The sequence below is a fragment of the Chelonoidis abingdonii genome, chromosome 3 (assembly GCF_003597395.2).
Source record: "Chelonoidis abingdonii isolate Lonesome George chromosome 3, CheloAbing_2.0, whole genome shotgun sequence".
In the NCBI taxonomy this organism is placed as follows: Eukaryota; Metazoa; Chordata; order Testudines; family Testudinidae; genus Chelonoidis; species Chelonoidis abingdonii.
The window spans coordinates 216797395-216818814 of NC_133771.1; the positions used below are offsets into that span (position 1 = coordinate 216797395).

A 21420-nucleotide genomic window follows, 5' to 3' on the forward strand; every position below is an offset into this window, starting at 1 on the left:
GGGCGGCGGAGCCTGTAACCGCTGGGGGGGGGATGCACGTGCTGCTCCTGACTCCTGCCCCCCTGTCTCGGGGGCTCCCCGGGCTCCCCTTGGAACAGAAGCGGCGCTGGGCTCGGCCGGTTTATTGTCGGCCCGGGGGGGCTGGGACCCTCCCTCGGGGAGCAGCTGGGCCGCAGCTCTGGCCCCCGCCCCGGACCCGGACCCGGACCCGCCAGGGCTCAGGCTGCCGGGGGAGGTGGGCACAGGGCGCAGTTTGCTCCAGCTCCCGAGCCGGGGACGTGCCAGGCCGGGTGCCCGGCGCGGACACGGACTGTCCCGCTGAACACCAAGAGGAAGTTTGTTTTCCGCCCAGGCGACCTGTCGGGGGCTCCCCGGGGAGAGAGGCTCCTGGGCTCGCAGCCGGGATGCCAGCGCTGCGCTGCGGTCCGCTCCGGCCGGCTGCGGTCCGCTGCCGCAGGCAGGGAGCGCGGTGGTGACCGCCCGGGGATCAGTGCACAGCAGCCCAGGTGTCAGGGCGGTGCATGGTTCAGGGGAAGGGGCAGGCTTGGACTGTGGGAGCAGAGCCAGTGTCAAGCAGAATCATTCCGCAGGAAGAAGCGATTTGCTCCGTCCCTTCACAGGTAGGAACCGATTCCTCTGGGGGAGGGAAGCTGGTGGGTGAAGCAAGCCCCTGGGAGTCAGCAAATGTGGGTCTCTCCTGCCGCCGATTGCTGGGTGATCTAGGGCACGTCTGTTATCCCTGAACTGATCCTCAGTTTCCTGTCGGGAACATGGAAATGCAGCTCCCTCACATGGGTCTCCAAAGGCTTCATTCGGGACAATCTGCAAAATGCTGGAAGGTCTTTCTGTGCAAGGCACTTCAGCAGTGGCAGCTGTTCCTGATCAGAAACTAAAGTATTGTCAGAAGATAGGACACGGATTTGTAGGTATAGTTTGTACTGTGTCATCTGCAAAGCACAATTTGTTTGCAACAAGAACTGTAGCAATGAGGCCTGCAAAGGTTTATCCAGTTGTATTTCTTAAAATGGAAAGAAATGCTGAATTATCCAGTGAAATGAGACACCTGAGCTTTAGAAAACATCTCTTGGGCTCTGAGTCATAAGAATAAAAGTGAAAAAGAAAAAAGCTGCTAAACAACTACAAGTAAGTGGAGAAAGGAGAGACAGGAAAGAACCTAGAAAAAATAGAACCTTTCTGGGGGGGGGGGGTTATACACTCAGTTAAAATAATGAGCCATGGACCCCTCTGAAACTGGGTATTAACAACAATTAAAAGGTGCTTTGATCGTCTTAAACCTAGGCAGACATGCTAAGTGTTTTTTTTAAAGGAGATGGATTGTTGTGGGTTGCAGGCTGCAGCCAGGGTGATGGATACACCTGTCTACATTCCTGTGTGAAGATAACTCTTGCTAACAAGTCATGTCTACCTCCAACTAGCAGTATTTGGAGCCTCTTCATACTAGTTAGAAGCTCAGCTGCTTCCCAGGATACATTAATTCTCATTTCACTGGTCAAGGTGAGATTTTAACGACAATTTTGTATCTATGGGTCGTGCGTGTTTATGAAAGATAAATGCATTTGTAATAAATTAAATCAAGCCAAAGAACATTGCATTCCACCACCAGCACCACATACTTAACAAATCACACACAGAACTAAAGCTCTTGGCTATAGAAATGCAAAGATCATGCAGTTGCACTGTATATCTGCAGCATATTCCATTTAAGCTCATTCTGAATTCAGGTTCCTAATGTTTTGGCTTCATAGGATGGTATCAGGTGTCGCGTATTATAGCAGTGCCCACTAATGCCCTGATATGCTTCTCTTCCTTTCCATTATAAATTCCTATCAGCAGGCGTTTATAACGTGGCCATAAATGTCCATCCAGGACGGCGTTAAAACCAGTTTGGTCTGCTAAGACTGCAAAGCCAATTGAGTTTGCTGACTTCAGAATTTGTGTGTGCATGCTTGTGTTTTTTCAGAAACAGAAATTTGAGAGGTTGTGATTTACGTTGTGCCAGTGGGAGAAAAGGAAAACAAAGCGAAGGTTTTAATATTAGAAATAACTAGTAACTTCGGTGCAACCAAGATGTAATAAGTCTGCGTGTATGCTTGGGCGTACGGCTACACAGACCTTTGGCCAAACTTCCCTACATCTGATTAACACAATAGAGCCTTAGAGCTGTTACAGTCTGTGCAGTAACAATAAGCCAAAAAGCCAGCCCCTCAGCTGGCACAAATCCATGTCCCGCTAGTGATTTCGATGCGACGATGTTAAGGATCTGGCCAGAAGGACTCAGCAAGCCATGGTTAGTGTCATCACAGACGTGTGAGGTGTTCAGGTTAGAAGGCAGTGGTTTTCTTTGCACTGCTAAAACTGCATCTCAAAAGAGCAATGCAATACGTGTGGGATGTCCGTGTATGCCTGCAGTACGCAGGCTATTTTTGTACAGACCCATCCTTGTCCCTGTTGCATGTATCTATCTATTAGCCTTTGTAAAGGTCCCTATTCCCCACCCACACATACCTGCAAAATTTCTTTATTTTTAAGCACTGAAGTCTCGATTCAGCAAAGCATTTGAGTGTGTGCTTAATTTGAAGTCAGGGAGATTTCAGTTTTGCTGAATTGGAGCGCCAGGCCTGTTTCTTCCTCTTCCCGGCGGCTCTGGGAAGAAGCAAGGGGTTATTCTCGAGGCCTGCTGAGATCTTAGGGGATCTGGCTGCTTGCAGGTGCCCCCAGCGCAGCTCCAAAGGGGGATTGCACCCTGCACCCAAAAGCTGGTGCAGCCCTAAGATAGCATCGCTTTTCTGTGGATTTTCCAGTGGTTTGCAGGGGGAGGACGATGTGTGCTCTACTCCTGACAAGCCCACCCACCATCATCCAGCAAAGCTTGGGCCTCCTTAAAGCGACACACTTGCTTAAGCACCTTGCTGGGTGGGGGCCCGCAGGTGACCCTTGCAGCAACGCTTGCTGGGTGGGGGCCCCGCAGCGTGGACTCCTTCTTCGCTAATTTAAATAGATAGGTAAAGAGGTAAGGGTTAACTGTTTTCTTTTACCTTGAAAGGGCTAACTCTTCAAACACCTGCCCATGAGGGACGCAATCAGAGAACTGCATTGTTTAAAAGTACAGGCTCGGGGAATTTGTATCTCGGTGGTCCTTTTTGATTTTCTCTCGGATGTGGAGTAACGAGGTTTCCTACTAACTCCTTCTTATTGTTCAATATTATACCGAAAGTCGTGGTGAAGTCATCAAAAGGAACCCAAGCACTTCCGGCATATGAGTGTAGCTTTGGGTTGCTACTGAGATCATGTATGTGTGGTCTGATGCTCATTGTTGTTTTCTCGGCATAGCTGAGGTTAACTAAGCTTTCTCCTACTGCATCTTAATCGTCCAAAGTTTCTCTCTGCGACACCTCTGTGTAGTTTACAACAGGTAACCCCTAAAGCATCTTCGGCTGTGAGGAGCATTTGGGTTGTTTTTTACATTGTTATCGTGGATTTGGATATGGAGCGTTTAATCGGAGCAATATCTTTAAATCAGAACTGTTTCGTGTCATTTTTTTATAAGCAAGAGCCTGTATGAGTTTCTTAATGCAAGAGTATGTTAGTATTTTCTTCTTTTTTTTTTAAAAGTTTTTTTTAAACTTGTTTGAAAGTATATCTATTCTCTCTCTCGTGAGGCAGAAGTGAAGTGAAACTCTGTATCAGGTACCTGTCTCCGTCAAGCGGAGAGGCCGGGAAAGGCCAATAGCCAAGCTTGTTGGTATTTTGCATTCTCAATATGTAATGGAGGCAGAGAACCGCTTATTCTCTATGGGAAGCAGAGAAATACCGGTTTCGTGTAATTTGCAGTGCGTAGTCCAAGGGCAAGCCAGTGGTGTGGCAAGATGATACTTGCAGGCTAGACCAAGAGGCAAGCCTGGGAAGGAGGGGGGAAGGGGTTTTCTCCCCTGCTTTTAGCATCCAAGGGATTTGGAATCTGGGTGTCCCACCAAGGGAGGGTTGGGGACACCAGAGAGAGGAAAGGGGGGATCAGGCCCTAGCAATTCCTGATCTGGTGGCAGCCTATCAGATCTAAGCTGGAGATTAAGCTTAGAGAACTTCATGCTAGTACTTCATATTTGAACTCTAATGTTCAAATTGAGGATTAATACTACGACACCTTCATCCCCATCCAGAGTCCTCGGCAGAGTCAGGGCCGGGTGGGTACTAACCCCTCTCTATTTCCATGCCCCGAGCCGGGAACCCACCCGATTTTCAGCCCGTCTGGCCATGCCGGCAGGCAAAGGTGCTCTCCTGGTGGAGTCTGCTAGGCTGGCCCTGCCATAGCACTGGGTTTAATTCAGCTCCGCTAGGCTTTCCAGGGCCGTTACCTGTGCTCAGTGTAGGAGCTAAAAACCATCCATAAAGGCTAATCCCAGGCCCAGTGGGATCCATGGGAAGCCTCTCATTGATTTCAATGGGCTATGGACCCGCCCTGAGCACGTTTACCTCTGATGCAGAGATTGTGCCCAAGCCCCACCCAGCCTGACTTTGGTTTCTTCCATCTGTGTCCCATGCTCCTGTCCCACTCCAGTCCCAGCCCAGCCCCTGTCCGGTTACTGTTACGTGGCATGTTTGCACCACTGTCTGTCTCTGGCTGCGTGGTTGCTTAAAAACCTGACATAGCAAGCTCTGTTCTATTGCCCTGACAGTGTCAGCTTAATCTAATCCTCCTGCCCTGATAGACTGATATTAGCTATTTTACTGCATTAATTCTGAATTGTCTCTCTGTTTCCCCATTGGTGCTTCCCATCCTCTGCTCTGTCCTTACCTGGTAGACCCGAGCGGCCCCAGCTGAAATCAGAGTTGTGCTAAGCTCTGTACATATGCAGTCCTGTCATAGCATTCCTTCTCAGATCTGAACCTTAGAGTTCAGAAAATGAGATACTAGCACACGAATCCTCTAAGCTTAATTACCAGCTTAGATCTGATATCGCTGCCACCACCCAAAAATATAGTGTTTTGGGGCCCTCTGATCTCCCCAACTTTCCCTGGGGTCCCCAAGAACCCAAATCCCTTGGGTCCTTAAAACAAGGAGAAATAAACCATTCCCCCTTCTTTCCCCCTCCCAGACTTTTCCTCCCTGGGCTATCCTGAGAGATACTGATCCAACCTCTTTAAATCACAATACAGAGAAGCATGTCCCTTCCCTCCCACAAAGAGGCAAACAGATTCAAGGCAAACAGAGAGATTCTACCTCTCCCCCCTCCTATCTCCCCCACCAGTTCTGGTGAGTTATCCCAATCCCCTGGGATGAAACAAGGAAAAAAATCAATCAGGTTCTCTAAAAGAAATCTTTTAATAAAAGAAAGGAAAAAGTAAAGAATTATCTCTGTAACTTCAAGATGTAAATATTACAGGGTCCTATAGCTTACAGACACCAGAAAGAAACTCCCCCCCCCAGTACCAATACAAATGAAAATATTCTCAGCAACTACACATATAAAAGTTAACCAGCCAGATCCACAATTGCAAATAGAGTAAAACAATCAAAAAGCTTAAACCACCTGTTTTTACTTACTATTTGAACAGAAACTTAGAGAGCCTGTAGTAATGTCTGGTCTCTCTCAGACCGCCCGAGAGAAGAACACACAATGGACAAAGAACACACACAAAAGCTTCCCTCCACCCAAATTTAAAAGTATCTTGTCTCCTGATTGGTCTCTGCTTGTAACCCTTTACAGGTAGAAGAGACATTAACACTTAACAATCTGTTTATGACAAGTCCTCATGCTGAAGAGCTTACAATTAAAATAGACAAGACAGAAATGGGTGGTGGGAGGGGAAACCGAGGCACAGAGGTATGAAATAACTGGGTGAAGGTCACAGAGCAGGTCCATGGCAGGGAGATGAATAGAATCCAGGTCTCCTGGGTCCCGATCCAGTTTCTAGAAACCTTGGCCTGCTCCGTGGGCCAGCTCTGTTACAAGTGACAGTGGATTTGCCTCTATAGGCTACTTTGGAAAATGTAATTGAGAAAATCGTGTAAAGTTGGAGACTCTCGGTAGAAGGAGTTCACAGGAGTGAGTCCAGCAGTCGTGTGCAAGGCATGAGGCCAGCTGCAGTGCAGTGGCAGGTCTCATTTCCCATGCACCCCTGGAGCACCGGTTGGGGAAGAGCTGGAAGGTACCTTGCCTATTAAATTGGTCTCTGTCTGTCGGCTTGCGGTTGACCTGCCGTTTGCGTTATCTCTGAAGCAAACTGTGATCCTGCTCGGGGTGTGGTCTGATATGGCATCATTCATTTAAATGCCTTGTCAGTCAGCCTAAGTGTGCTGGTCGCGTGGTTACCACAGACGTGATTACCCTGGAGAATTCTCAGCCTCGTCGTCTCAGGGTTCATGCTGGTTACATAGATTGTGCAAGGTCACAGCTGATCCTGTATGAAGGGGAACTGCCCTGACCACCTCAGGGGCAAGCAATCAGACTGCTAGCCCCTTGGGATACTGGTTCCTATCTCTAACAGGGTCTGCTTTACCATGCTGCCTACGGCAGATTGCCCCTTGATGGTGATAAGCCAGGCGGTGAACAAGGACCACTGATACCGTTTACGTCTGGGAGGCGGGAGGGGTTGTGACGAAGGTTTTGGCCTGAAAGCCAGTAGGCCTGTTTTCAATTCTAAGCTTCCCTACCCGCTTCTTCTAGAAGAGACCAAGGGAGAGATGCTTGATAGCATGTGGCTTTAGCTTGTATTCATGGCAGTGGGTGGTAGGCACCCAAATATCTCTGAGGACCTGGGCCTCAGTCTGTCTCTGCCTCATTTCCCCATCTGCAAGACGGCAGTTAATAGCAATTCTTTTCTCCCATCCTTTGTCTTGTGTGTCAGACTGTAAGGTCTTCGTTGCAGGGACTGATTTTTCCTGTGTGTTTGCAGAATATAGCACTGTGGGCCCTGATCTCAGAGGTGCTACTGTAACACAGATCACAATAATAATTAGAGAGGAGAGACACCCTGGCAGCTCACCCTCCAAGATCTCAGGAGGGAAGTCCATCTCCAGTGGAACAATGTAAGTGCAGGGTTGTTCCACTACTGCTACTATCTGGCTCTTATCTAGAACTTCTCATCAGTAAATCTTGAAGTGCTTTGCAAAGCAGGTCAGTATTATTATCCTCATTTTACACATGGGCAAACTGAGGCGTGGGACAGTGACATGACTTGCTCCCAGTCACTCAGCAGGCTACTGGCAGAGCCAGGAGTAGAAGCCAGGTCTCCTGAGTCCTCATCCAGTGTCCTAGCCACTGGGCCACACTGCTCCCCTTTAACCTGTTCAAATACTACAGTGGTGGGTATGCTATAAAGCCTGGACTACAGTAGAAGAAAGTCACCAGAGTTACTCTGGGTCCTACGTCAGTGTAAACATGATCTGAATTTATCCCTAAGTGATGCTGAGAAGTCCTGGGCATTGAGATGCCGCAGAGTTAAGGTTGCAACTGAATTTTCATTGAATGCCCAGTTCTGGCCCTTGCTAAAATCTACAGCAAGGGTGAGATTGGCCTTGAATGTGTGAGGTGAAGTATAGGACCAGGGTAGAATTTTTCTACGTCATTTGACCTGTTTTCTGATGTCTGGGGTGAATTCTTAATTAGGCGCCGAGGAGCCAGTGAAGTCACTTTGGATTTCTACTGCATTGAATGAGAGCAGCGCTGTGCCCTTCCCTACAATTAAGAATTCAATTATCCACACCAGAGAACAGATGTATCTGCAGGCTCCAAAAGTGCAAGGCAGGGCAGTTTGCTTTCCTTCTCCTTGGCTAAGTGACAGCTGCTGACTGCAAGGTTCCTTTCTGCGAGAAGATTCTGGTGTTCGTGGCCGTCCTGTGCACAGGCTTCTTTGAGCGAAGGACGGGTGTCCTGCCGAGTTTCAGATATGTCAGTGCCTTGTGCTTGCCTCCATATGGAAATCTGCTAATCGTGAATAAAGGAGGAGATCTCTGGGGGGGCAAAGTCCAGTGTAGAGACCTACGTGGGGCTCTCAGCAAGGTCAACGGGGAAGGCGTCAGCGTATAAAGCGAACATATGTGTGTTGTTCTTTGGGAAAAGAATCCCTCTTCTCCAAAGCGCATCCCGCTAACACCTCTGCGGAGTGTCTGAGTGAACTCAGGCTCAGCCCGAGAGGAGAGAGGCCGGTGGCAGAGCTGAGAGACCCGCACAGTCTCTGGGGGAGGGATCGGAGAAGGGGAGGCGTGAGCAGAGCCGTAGAACTGAGCTGCCCATCAGTGAAGACGATGAGCCTAGCTGATGGCAGTAACCTTGGGGGTGGGGGCACACCAGGGAGGCACCTTTCTGAATGTACCTGACCTTTCATTGGAATGTCTTTCTTCAGGCTCTGATCAGAGGTCTGCCATGAATGGGGCTGGGCTCAGCTACAGGCAGGTAGGTCAGAGTTAGTTACCTGTGCTGGAAAAGCAAATGGCAGTTGAATTTCTCAGCCAAGCCAGAGCAGGTTGTGTAGCAAACTTAGCAGCACCAGCTGCCGCTGTTGCAATGTGGTTTGATTGTTCAGAGGCAGAGCTGGAGCCTTGAGACTGAGGTAGGGCACTCCCTTCTCTTCTGGGCATATTGTCTCTGTCAGACACAGGGCTGGGCGTTACCGGAGGGAAAAGCCGGTGTAGCGATGCTGGACTGATTCCACCTCTGGTTAATGGATTTCTGCCCTGTTTAGACACAGGTCTTACTGTGCCTTTCAGTGAGGTGCATGCATGAGGATCCTCAGCTGGCATCCCGCTGGTCACGCGCTCAGGTTGGGGAAGGAGACAGCTGCAAGTTGGACACACATCACTGTTGCCCAAATTGAAGAGGGGAAGCAGGTTGGTCTTGTGTGTGAGACCGTGGGCATGGGCTCGGGTGACCTTTTCTCCCACCCTTTGCCAGCTCGTTCCACCAGCCACTGGCCCTAGTCACTGGACCCCGTTCGCAGTTGGGCCCCTAGGTTTTACTGTCATACAAATACCAATAAAATCAAGACAAAACATAGCAGTTCAGCCTGAATTCCGAACAGGAAGCAGCTGTGAAAAGCCAGCTAAGCGCTCGTGAGCAGCCCCACTGTCTCCTGGGGAGCGCTGGGGTAAGACACACTTTGCATTCACAAGCCAAAAGCTGTTTGGCCTTATTGGCTTCATTTATCAGCCTCGCAGAGCCGGGCTCCGTGTGGTCAGTGAGAGGCCTGGGCCTCACCTGGCCAGGGGCTGCAGGTTCAGATGAGGGACACTGCCAGATGTGAGGGACGCGGCCAGATGTGCGTGGGGACGTTGCTCAGCCTGGGTTGATTTACTACGATTAGCCTGTCCGCTCTCTTAGCATAGCGCAGCGTGCCCCAGGCGGACCGGGACCGGGACTCATCACCCCACTCGCTCCTCTGGTTGGGTCAGTAGCTTCCCCGGGCCGGGTACAGACGGGGAGGGTGACATGACCGCTGAGCCTCCCTCCACCTCCACCCTCAATGGGCAGAAGTGACTCGCTCTGAAGGGCAGTGTTAATTACCGGTAACAGCGACCTGCTGACGCTTCACTAGGGCTCCAGGGAACGACCATTCTGTTGCTAGCAGCTCCAGGCTGGGAATGCACAGGAAGAATCTCCTGCAGGGAGAGTGCTGCCTGCAGAGCTCTCTGGCCAGCCAAAATATTCTGTGCTACAGCTTGGCCTGGGAACTTGGGCAAGGAGTGTTTTCAGCCCTGCGAGTGAGCCCTGAGTATGTTATACTGGCCTAGGAGCCGGGCAGTGAACTCCCCTGAGGAGGGGGGCGGAGCGGAGGGAGAGAAGCTCTCTAGATCAGAGGAGCCAATGTCAATGATAAATTAGTTGCAGTGGTCGTGTGCTGCTGTTGGCTTCCGTTCTTCCGAGTGAATGCAATTCTACACCAGGAGCCCGAGCCCCAGGCAGTTTCCACTGGAGTAGCAATGCTGAAATTAATGGGGCCAGATCTCCAACTGGTGCAAATCAGTATAGGTGCATTGAAGGCCCCCTCAGGCAGCTAGAGGGGTCGCTAAGGGGTCCCTGGACGGCAGTGGAGTTGTACCAATGTACGCCGGCCAGACCATACGTATGTTTCTAACAGCATTACAGAATCAAGCACATCAAACTGCCTTCAGCTTTAGCATCTGACCAAAGTTAGAACTTCACCAAGCAATTACTGAGCATTAGAAGTGCAGGCAAGGCTCAGCCCCACCTGTCAGTAGCCCAGAGACCTGCCCTGCAGCGGATCCAAGCTGACCATCCCGGCTTGATTCTGCACTCTTGTGCCATCAGAAGAAGCTGTGAGTCCTGCATGGGGAGCATGCGTGGTGCAAAAGGCCTATGTTCACTGCCCCCTAGCTCAGGGAGGGTCTGATCCTGCTAGGGTGACCAGACAGCAAATGTGAAATATTGGGACGGGGGTGGAGGGTAATAGGAGCCTATATAAGAAAAAGATGCCAAAATCGGGACTGTCTATAAAATCAGGACATCTGGTCACCCTAGATCCTGCTCTCGTCAAGCTCAGTGGGCAGTTTAGCACTGATTTCATAGGGAGCAGGAACAACCAAAGGAGGAACACTGGGGTGAAATGCGTCTGCTGAAGGAGGATCAGCTGGTCTCTTGGGGAGACAGGATAAAACGGCGAGTAAAGAGATCTTCAGAGCTCTGACATCGCGGCGGGTTGCTGGCTCCGTGGGGTCAGGGCTGTGAAGAGCTGAACGGAAAGTGATATGTTTTTAACAAGGGAAGGAGCTCGTGGTGGTGGCGGTGGTTATATTGTAGCAGCAGGGAGAGGCCAGCCAGGGCTCGGCATTGTGTGGACACAGGAAATGACTGTCCCTGGCCCAGCGAGTGGGAATTTTAAAACTCTCCCTGACCTGCACTTTGGCAGAAGTCAGTCTGGTAACGCCAGGTGGCACATCTGGCTGAAATAAAAGCCACTTTGCGGCACACATCATGGCAGTGTTAAGGCCCAAGTGAAGGCCCAGCGCAGATGCTTCTTATTTCATACCCAAGCACTCCCCTTAGCTTTGCATTTTGACCCTTATTTCCATCCCGGCTCAGACCCTGATTCATGTGTGCGCGTTTCAGACACGAACTCTGATTCTAGTTTTAAAGAGGAAACTTGGCTTTCATCGGAGAGGTGCAGAAGTGACTAACTGCAGTGTTCCCATCCCTAAAGCAGCGATGTCCTGCTGGACAACCCAGCTTCCAGAAGGTTGGCAAACGAAACCCATTGTGCCCCTTGCCGAAAGTGTGGGTAGCCTGGGCTGAGGTTGGTAATAAGACACATCTTCCCCTTTCTTAGGGTTTGCCTACATGAATTGAACCGCTGTCGTTTTACCAGTCTAATGACCCATGTGACACTCTTACTCCAGAGTAAGAGAGTTGAGTTTATATTGCTTTCAAAGTGACACATGCTAAACTGGAAAAAGGCTCTCTTACGTTGGAAGAAGCTTGCCCCCATGGGGCGATATGCCCGTATAACTATCTTGGTATAATTAAGCCACTGAATTTACCCCTATAGACGAACCCTCACATGCTCACTGAGCCCTGAAATAGTTAATGTAACGTAATCACTAAAACCCATTGAAATCAGTGGTGCAGTTCATGCTTCTGAGCAAGATTGTTTCTGGCTGTCTGCAAACTCAGGCAGACACCTGCATTGGTTACACTCAAGCTACGTTCTCACGGTTTTTTCACAACCACAACAGCAAGAGACTTGCTTTTTTTGTAACTGAAAGCTGAGTTTCTGGAGAACAGTTGAGAGGCCTATGGGTGTTGCTGTAGCTGGTCCTTCAGGGATGCACTCCATATTCCGGGGAACACTATCCTAACTGATTAATAAACCCCACAGAAGAACCGAAAACCACCACAGTAAATAATCCTCTACATAGATTTGGAAGTGTTCAGCACTAGCTGAGTTCTGCCCTCAGTGAATTCCATGGTAAAACTCCCATTAACTTCAGCAGGAGGAGGATTAGGCCAACAATGAGTGCTTTTGAAAATCACATCCTTAAAATAGATCATTTACAGATGGAAAAAGTCAAAAATCTTGAAAATATTCATTCAAAAACCCATTTTTTCAGTTAAAATGTTTTGTTTCAATAATTTTCAAGTGTTTTGACTTTTTTTTCACTCATTAGCTTAAATTTCTAAACAAAAAGTCACTGCGAACCAGAAACCAGGCATTTTTGTTTTGAAGAAAACAAAGTATTTCAACAACTTAGTAACTTTTTTTTTTCAACATTGTTTAGTGTCTGGAGATCTGTGCAAACTGGCTCTGTATCATCAAAACCAAAATTGTTTGTGAATCAGCATTTTTTGATGAAAAAGCAATTTGTGAAAATTTTTTCCCAACCAGCTGTATGAATAGGCTGAGAATTTTCATAATTTCACATAAGGCTCTTTTGAACACGGGACTAATATAGTCTGGGGGCTAGGCCTGATAGCCAGACTCCGACTTCACAACGTGACGCACACACACGGGCACAGCTAAGAAAATTGTCTGTAACTCTGTTTGCGCATGTGTAGCAGGAAGGGCGAATGCCATGGTCAGTGCTTTGTAATGCTTCTCATCGTATGCCTCTGATATATGTCTGGTTTCACTCTGGTAAACCTGTGGCTCAGAAATACAAAGGACTTGTGAGGGCTTGGAATCAGACTATCTGCTGAGGGCTCATCCTTGCTGCTTTACTGCTGAGAAATGTATAGATAACTTTGAGTGCCTTGGTATCTATTGACCTTGTTTTCTACTGCACACCAAAATTTGTTGGCATTCAAGTTGATTATTGATTAAAGCTTAGTGGCTTGCAGCTCAGGAATTTCCCCTCAAAAGAAATCAGTGACACCTTTTATTCTTTTGTTGTTTCTGTATTCAAATAAAGAGAGACAAGCATCTCGCCCACTCTGTGCTCAGAGCATTGGGGTCAGCTTCCTATTATGGGTGGTGCGTGGTTAAGCAGCTACAGATTATGGCACGAGGGATAAGCAGTTTTCCTAGAGTGTATGGCGTTTCCTGGTTGACCATCCAGTGACTTCTTCTGAGCTATGTGAGATGCATGATTCCTTGAGAATCACCTCTAAATTAGAGGAATGCATTAGCTCTATTACTGTAGGAATGCTGAGTGGAAATATAGTTCATTTTCTCATCCTTGCAGGAATTTCAGAGAGATTTCAGAGTGGACCAATCAAATGATCCTGCCTGTTTAAGAAAATGCCTCTTGGTTTAGGATCGTAATTTGAGTGGGTGGCCACCAGCCAGTTAATGGTTAGCTCTGCCCTGGGCACGTTGAAATCAATGGCAGAACGTTCTTGGGAGAGTGGTGCCTTAAGAAATGTATCGTTACTTCGCCTTTAAGGTCTGGAACTTATGGTGTGGCATCCCTAGCTGGAGACCGAACTGGCCTCTAGTCTGCAGTTAAATGAGATCAGCCTGGGTACGCCATTCAGGGCTGTGAAAAATCTCATACCGTAACCAACGTAGTTAGGTCAACCTAACCCAAGGGGAAGACACGGCCCGGTTGATGGCAGAATTCTTCTGTTGACCCAGCTACTGCCTGAGAGGTGGATGAACGATGTTGATGGAAACACCCCTTTGGTCGAGGTAGGAAGTGTTTACATTATTGTGCTCTAATGCCATTGCTGTGCTGCCGGAGTGTAGACTTACCCTCCACGGTCACCATAGCAACTAGAGTGGTCATTGTTTGCCATTTTTTTTTCCAAATCACGTACGTGACTGAAACAGTGAGGAGTCCAGGGGCACCTTAAAAACGAACAATCGGTTAGTCTTTAAGGTGTCCCGGACTCCTCGTTGTTTTTGTGGATACAGACTGACACGGCTACCTCTCTGCTAAGTGACTGAGGAGTCTAAGTCCCAAGATTTAGTCACTTACAGCTGAAATCCCATTGGTTTTCAATGAGATGTAGGAGCCAAAGTGCCTAAGTCACATTTTGAAAATGTCACTTGGCTCCTAAGTCACTTAGGTCCATATTTCAATTGACTCAAGGGGAGATAGGTGCCTAAAATTCTCTTAAAAATCTGGCCCTTAGGCACTTAGGAGAATTTTGCTCTGTGTTCCCCAGTCCCACACCTCTTTTATCGCCTAGGATGGGCGAAGAATTGGAGGATGGCTTTCATTTCCAAAAGTGCCAAGTGATTTTTGGCTGTCTCAGTTGTGGAGTGGCCAACTTAAGACCCGTTAAGGGCTCTGGTTTTCAGAAAGTTCTGAATACTCTGCCTCTGTCAGGGCCCTTTATGCTGTTTCAAGTTGGGTCCTTAGACTCACTAGTCACTTTGGAAATTTAGGCTGCTTGGTGCACTGCCAGATTCTCCAGCCCCGCTGCTTCTCTGAGCCCTCCCTAGCCATGTGTGGACAGGGCCCAGGAAGCTGCTGTCCCTCTGGTCATGGAGGCAGTATTAGCCTGGGTGCTTTCCCGAGGATAATGTCACTGATTTTGCCATTACTGTAAGAGGCCCAACTCTCCACTGCTTTGTGTCCCCACTCACAGCTGTGTGGAGCAAATCCAGCGTGTGTGTAATACTCTGCCAGATGAGCTGGCAAGTGTTTTACTCCCACTTGCGCTGTTGTAAATAACGACCCAGGATGAGACTCTGGCTCCTGGAGCTGGTTGTTATCTGGCCAGTATTAGTGCATACAGCAAGCAAGCAGGGAATTTGACAGCTGAACTTGAAGGCACAGATAAGGGTGGCTTGAAATTGCAGTTTCCCAAGTGCTACTGACAGAAACACGACTTTCTTTGAGCGGTGTGACTTCCTGGAGGTGTGGGTCCTGATCACACAACCTTAGAGAAGCCACTCAGGTCACCGGCACAACAGCGGCCACCCTGTGCATTATTTTGGGGCATTGCCTGACGTACGCAATTTATCCCAAATGATGGCCCAGTTGTGGGGTTTCCCGTCAGCATTTCTACGTGGTGACTCTGGACAAATGCGTGTCAGGTGCCAGCCACGGGGCAGAGGGCAATTGTTGATGATGGAAAACTTTCGCTCTGCTTTACTGAGAAGCAGAACACTTTTTTTCTATCTGAGACGGGAGTGGAATATCCAGGGAACAATGGTTAGCCCAGGTTATGATGTCTGATACTGAGAACTAATCAGAATGTGAGAATATTTCTGTGCTTTCCTTGTCTTGCTTATTTTTGTCAATAGCTGAAGAGACGCAGGGCTGCCCAGAGGATTCAGGGGGCCTGGGGCAAAGCGGGAGAGCTGTGTGCTTGTACTCACCCAGCGGTGGTCTGGGTCTTTAGTAGCATTTCGGTAGTGGGGGCCTCTTCAGTTGCTCGGTGTCTTTGGCAGCGCTGAAGGGCCCTCACCGCCAAAATGCCACCGAAGACCCAGAGCGACTGAGGGGCTCATACCGCTGAAGACACGGACCGCCGCCGGGCCAGGGCTTGTGGGGCATTTTGGAGGCGGGGGGGCCCTTCAGTCACTCCGCGTCTTTGGCTGCATGAAAGGGCCTATTGCCACCGAAGATCTGGAGCAATTGAAGGGCCTCCCGCTGCTGAAATGTCAGCTGAAGATCCGGACCGCTGCCAGCCCAGGGCTTGGGGGCCCCTGTGGGGCCCAGGGCAAATTGCCCCACTTGCCCCCCCCCGCCCCCCTGAAGAGACGACATACTGATGCTAGAGGAGTGTTCAGTTATGTAAGGCAGATTATAAAACCATTCAGAGCAGCTTCTGGAAGAGATCCTGTACTGTATTCAGTCAGAAATTGCTTGTATCTTAGTACCATCTGGAGGCCTCAGCCAAGATCTGGGCCCAGTGTGCTAGGAATTGTATGTATATACACAGTGCGAGAGATGCTCTTTGGAGGCTACCATGTGAACAGGCAAGTGGTTATTTATTATCCCATGTCATTGTCAGGGAACAGAGGCAGTCAGTGATTTTCCTAAGGTCATGCAGGCATTCTGTGGCAGAACCAGGATTTGAACCTATATCCGCTGAGTCCCAGTGCAGTGCCTTAACTACAGGCCGCGCTGCTTCTGTACCGCCCCATATGGTGCCCATAAGGGGTGGTTTGGCCAGCTTGCTCCTGAAACTCCTCTGAAGCCATCCGAGGCTCAGAGATGTCCGTTGCTGAGCAGAGAAGAAGAGACTGGTACAAAACATCATGTGACTTGCTTGGCCCATGGCGACATGTGGCTCTGTTGTATTTATTTGTTTCCTGAGCCAGCTGGAGGAGAGGTTTCCACTGATAGAGAAGAACCTTCTGGAAGAGCTGAGGTGAATGACTATTATGCTGTTGTTGAAACTGGTTATTTAGGGCCAGCTGCAGACCTGGGTCCATGGGTCCTGGCCCCAATGAAGATCAAGTCCCTGTTAAATGAATATTCATATCAAAGAAGTTAGAGGGAGCTAGGCTGGCTGTTCCTGAAGGGGAGGGATATTCAACACCGATGTCCGTCCTTGTGTTTAGCCTGATGCCCAAGTAAACTGCTGGCCTAGAAGGCAAGCCTGGGGCCTCATGTCCAAGAGGTCCCTTTAGAGAACTGCCCAGTAACTGATGGCCCGATTGACTCCTCCCACAGCAAAACACGTGGGCAGAACGTGAGGGGGAAGAAATCTCCATTGGCTGGAAATCACTGTTGCAGGAGGATTCCTGGCTGAACCAGGGCATCTGGCCACGGTAATTGGGGGTCAGGTCCAGAATGACCTTGAGACTCTTCTTCTTGGTGGCCTCCAACAGCTTGGCAAAGGTCTCCTTGGTGCCGAGCTGGGGAGTCCACTTCCCGCAGGTCCTCTTTCCCCTACCTCTTGGTACAGCAGGCTTCAAAGCCTGGGGATCCATGAGAGTCCAGGGCCATCAGGATGGGAGTTCTGTGCCAGCTCTGGGATCCTGTTGCTACCTACCCTGCTGCTCCCTGGCAGATATTCGATGAGTGTTTCCCCAGCTGATGGCTGTCCCCGTGCCTTTGAAGGGAAGTCCCACAGCAGCAGAGGTCGAAGGGGCGGTTTTACAAAGCAGCTGAACAGAAATATTGAGGCTTTGTGTGTTACCAATAGTTGGCATTTTTCATTTCCTCACAGCAAAGGGGTGACATGAAATTCAGAGGCCCACCAGAATATCAAATATTGAAGATAGGTTTGATTTTTAGGGCTGTCTCAACCTGATAATGTCCCTTTAACCTAGGTTTTGAGGGGATTTGAGGTGGGGTGTGGCATGTGGGAAATGGCAAACTGATCTCTTAAAGACACATTTGTTGTCCAGAAGCTCAGTGAGAATGGACTCCAAAGTGGGTCTCCCATGTGCCATTTGCTATCACTGTTTCATGTACGGCATTCTGGGTGAGAACATAAGATGACTTTGTGCCTGTAAAACTAAACTGGCTCTTACTAAAATAACTATTTACGAAGGTGCTGCAGCCAGCACTCCAGCCATGTGCACACAGACTGACTTCCTGGTGCTTTCCTCAAACTCTTCCCTCCTGCAACCTGTGCTCTGCCCTCCAGGTTCCATGCAGGTTGCCATAATTGCTGCTCTCAAATCGCCAGGTTTACTTAGGAGCTGAAGAAGCAATTCTCCTTTCACTCATGCTGCTTTTACCCTGGTATAACTGCAATTGCATCAGTGGAGTGACTCCTGCTTTACACTGGCGTGAGCTAGAGGGGAAAATTGGCTCATTGTTTTGCAAGATGATGATAATCATTCATTTAAATGAATTTTAATAATTGAAGATGAGGCACCTTTTCTGACGACTCCTAATATTGTCTTATGTTAGTTGTATTGAAAAGGGATTTAAATAATCCTTCAATGAAACTGACCCTCAAATTCCTAGCTAAATGAACCTGGAAACTAGCTTAAATATTCTCAGTCAGGCTTAGGGCCAAATTCATCCCTGCTGTAACTCCATGGGCATCCACCAGAGTGGAATTTTACCCACCCTACCCTCATGCGAATTCTGTCAGTGCGAGTTCAGAACTGTTAGCCAAGAGAATAAAGTGGATCCTTCACATGTTAAACCAAGAGAGTCCTAGTGCCTTGAAAACAAGCAGTGGGCAGCAGTTGGAACCTATTTACACTAGCTTTCTTGTACTGTAAACAATCTTCCTGCTCTATCCCCAGTGGAAAGAACAGCAGAGGAGCAGTTACAAGTGTTTTAAACCTCTCCAGCTGCTAGGCAGGGGGTCAGCCAATATTTGAAATCTAGAATTGTTTGGAGGAAACCAGCACAAAAGACCGGGATTTTGCTTGTCATGGTCACTCTGTGACAGGATTTTCCCACTCCCCTTGTTCACATGGGATGGAGAGAGAGGGCAAAGAAGCTCTAATTAGAAAGATATTGAATTCAGCTTTGTCTCTAGACAGTCCACAGAAGTGAAATCCTCCCAGTAGGGTGGGTTGTCTTAGAGAGCCTGCTCTAAGCCTGTTGAACTCAATACATTTTTCCAGGCTTTGGATCAGACTGGGAGAGTGAGATCATCTGGGCTCCTGTTGATTTACTGGATACCTGTGAACTTCAAGTAGCAATTTACACTGGCTGCATTGGAAAGAAACAGGTCTCCCCAGAAGGCGATGTTTGGGCCAGAGACAAGTGTTCTTAGCCTGATGATTTCTAGTGTCTTGACGTAACCCCACTAGCTAGAAGAGACGGATTAGGCTTCTTCTGTGGCTGAGTCGCATAAGAGATTGATGAGGCTACAACTGTGCCCATGTACGGGCATCAGTCTTTAGCTCCAGCAGCAGGTGCGTTTTGCTTTCAGGTCTGTAGGTCCTGTGTTCAAACCCACTGGCTGACCCATGCAGCACTGATGACGCTGACACTAACCATATGGCTACGCTGCAATTAGACACTGCGACTGGCCTGTGCTAGCTGGCTTGGGCTACAGGGCTATTTAATTGGGGTGTATATGCCCAGGTGTTACCCAGGTTTTTTTAGAACCCAAAGCAGTGATAATTTAAGTTTTTGGTTGGTTGGTTTTGGCTTTTTAGGCGGTATGGGGAATAAATTAATAGTGAGCACAACTCATCTGTCCGAGAAATGATTGACACAAGCAAGTGTGCTTTTATTGAAAACTGCTGTTAGTTAGATTTTAAGCACACATATGCGATAGGTGTAGGACATTTTAGAAATAGTTATTTACAGTTTGAAATGGCTTTGAGTGATCACCAGCCAGGTTTTTAGGGCCTTTTTTTGTCCAGCTGATGGGCAGTTTAGATGTCAGCTTTTTGCCCAAAGAAAAGCTCCTCGAACTACTTTAAAGCATATTTTTAATTTAATTTTTATAGCTAATTTTAAACAAAGACAAACAAAACAACCTTTAGTGACTTTAGTGGGTTACCAATTCTTTAAATTTTAATGAACTATTATTTTAAAGCATTTTTAGTATTTGTAGTTATAACAATAATCCTAGAATCCCAGGGTTGGGAGGGACCTCAGGAGGTCATCTAGTCCAACCCCCTGCTCAAAGCAGGACCAATCCCCAGACACAGAATCATATCTCACGAGCCATGAGAGAGGCCTCCCAATGCACATCTGAACTGAGCATTATCCATATTTTGTAGATGGGGAAACAGTCTCAGAGAAGTAAAATGTCTTGTTCAAGAATATGTTAGGGGCATTAAAAACCAAGGTTGCTATTTATTTAGTTATAATTTTTTGTTTTATATTTTTATTTCAATAGCAAAGCTGCAAACTAAGATTTTCCTATCTCTGTGAGGTTTGGTTTAGAACTGGCAGTGGCTGAACATACAGAATTGCTGACTGCAGTTCTGTCAAATTGTGGGGGCACACACAGGAACATAACACGGGTTCAGGCTGGAGCCCGGGCTCTAGGACCCTGCACGGTGGGAGGATTCCAGAGCTCAGCCTGCTGCCAGAATGGCTACACTGCAATTAAACTGCCTCACTGGCATGGGCCAGCTGCAGGTGTCTAATGGCAGAGTAGACATACCCTTTGTGAAATGAAAGCCAAGTCTGCCTGAAACGACTCCCCAACCCCATATTCATCTGTATACAGATGAAGAATTGTTTGGAGATGGGTGAAAAAAATGACTGCTAGTGTGGAGGTCTCAATGGAAATATTAACACACGAACCCACACTATAGAAGTGCGGTGATCTCTGGAAGAACTGAGTCCCATTAGCTCCTTGGGACAGAAGTCAGGTGGTATTGTTCAGTCAGTTTGAAGGGAAACTGCCCTCCCGCCCTTCCCCTTTTCCTCAGACCTAAAGGCTGAAATTTCAACAGATAACGAGCCCCTGCCAGGAACCCCGAGAGCTCGGCAAGAATCCATTTGCTGTCAGGTCTGGGCAAACACAACGGATGCTTTCACTTCACCTTGCTTTTGGACTTGTAAGTGTTTCTGAATGTGGGAGTGCACACCAGGACAGGAAATTCTCCATCCAGTGATTGTGTGGTCTGTGTGCGAGTGAACTGAAAAGCACTCGCCATGCAATTGCTGCGTGAAACATTCTGGGTGATGGGCCCCAGCCAGGCAGTGGGCACAGACCCTGCCTTTCACATTCCTGCCTGTCATGCCGCACACCAGCACGTTCCTTGCTGTCTCTCTTGGAACCCGATATCTTGGCTCCATCAGCAGCGTGGGAGGACCTGAATCGACCTGTATGTTGTGCATGTCATACCTGGCACACAGGGATTGCCACTCTGGTCCATTTGGCCCCTTATCCTGTCTCTGATGGCCGTCAGCAGCAGCGGTTTCAGAGAGAGGCACAAGAAACCCTGCATCATGGCTCTGTCCCTCTAATGGCAGTTCAATATGAGAGGTTTACAAGCCTGCTACTGGCTGGGAGCTAACAGGCCTGGTGCTTTAGCTCAAGCCAAGTGGTAGCTGCTGTTGCTTTTAGGTTAAGGGTTTGGTCCCCTCAGATGATCCACCCAGTGGTGTCCTTGATAGATGGTGACCCATAGGGAGCTTTGAATTGCTCTGAAGCTCAGGGCAGCTTACAGGCCAGGGAGAGCACAGGATCCCTCCTAGCAAAGTGTCTTGGCTGAAGCGTGTAGAAAGGGGCGGTGAGTCTTCAGCACTCTGTGTGAACAGGGCAGGCCTGATTCCAAGATGTGTGGGTTTTTTTCCCATTCTTTGTTAATTTGACAGGGGAAGGTACAGTGGATGCTCATGGGGTTTTGTGCCATGAGTGTGGAATATCTCCCAAGGGTCGATGCTTAGCTGAAATCCTCCTCCTGGCATGGTGCAGCCCAGTGCGAAAGCATAAACCCCGTGCTGGCTTGGGCGTTCCCTCTTGTTCAGTGCATTAGACTACAGCAGTTCTCAAACTTCATTGCACTGCGATCCCCTTCTGACAACAAAAATTACTACCCGACTCCAGGCAGGGGCCCCAAAACCCCACTGTCCCAGGCGGGGTGGGGCAGGGTGGAAGGGAGGTCAAAGCTGAAGCCCAAGGGTTTCAGCCCCAGGCAGGGGCCCATAGCCCGAGGCCTGTCGCC

At 48.7% G+C, this 21420-nt stretch overlaps 1 protein-coding gene across 5 annotated transcripts in view; it reads left to right on the top strand.

The window, feature by feature from the left end:
• The first annotated feature begins 255 nt into the window (after positions 1–255).
• Positions 256–21420, top strand: part of SYNDIG1 (synapse differentiation inducing 1) — a 110031-nt gene continuing 88866 nt past the window's right edge. The window contains exons 1-2 of one of the 5 annotated variants that reach the window (XM_075064546.1): positions 256–620; positions 8704–8848. The gene's annotated coding sequence lies outside the window, so the exon portion shown is untranslated. Of the gene's footprint in view, positions 621–978; positions 1144–8703; positions 8849–21420 lie in introns of those variants that run through there. The other 4 variants (XM_032770542.2, XM_075064547.1, XM_032770535.2 and 1 more) reach the window with 4 other exon arrangements.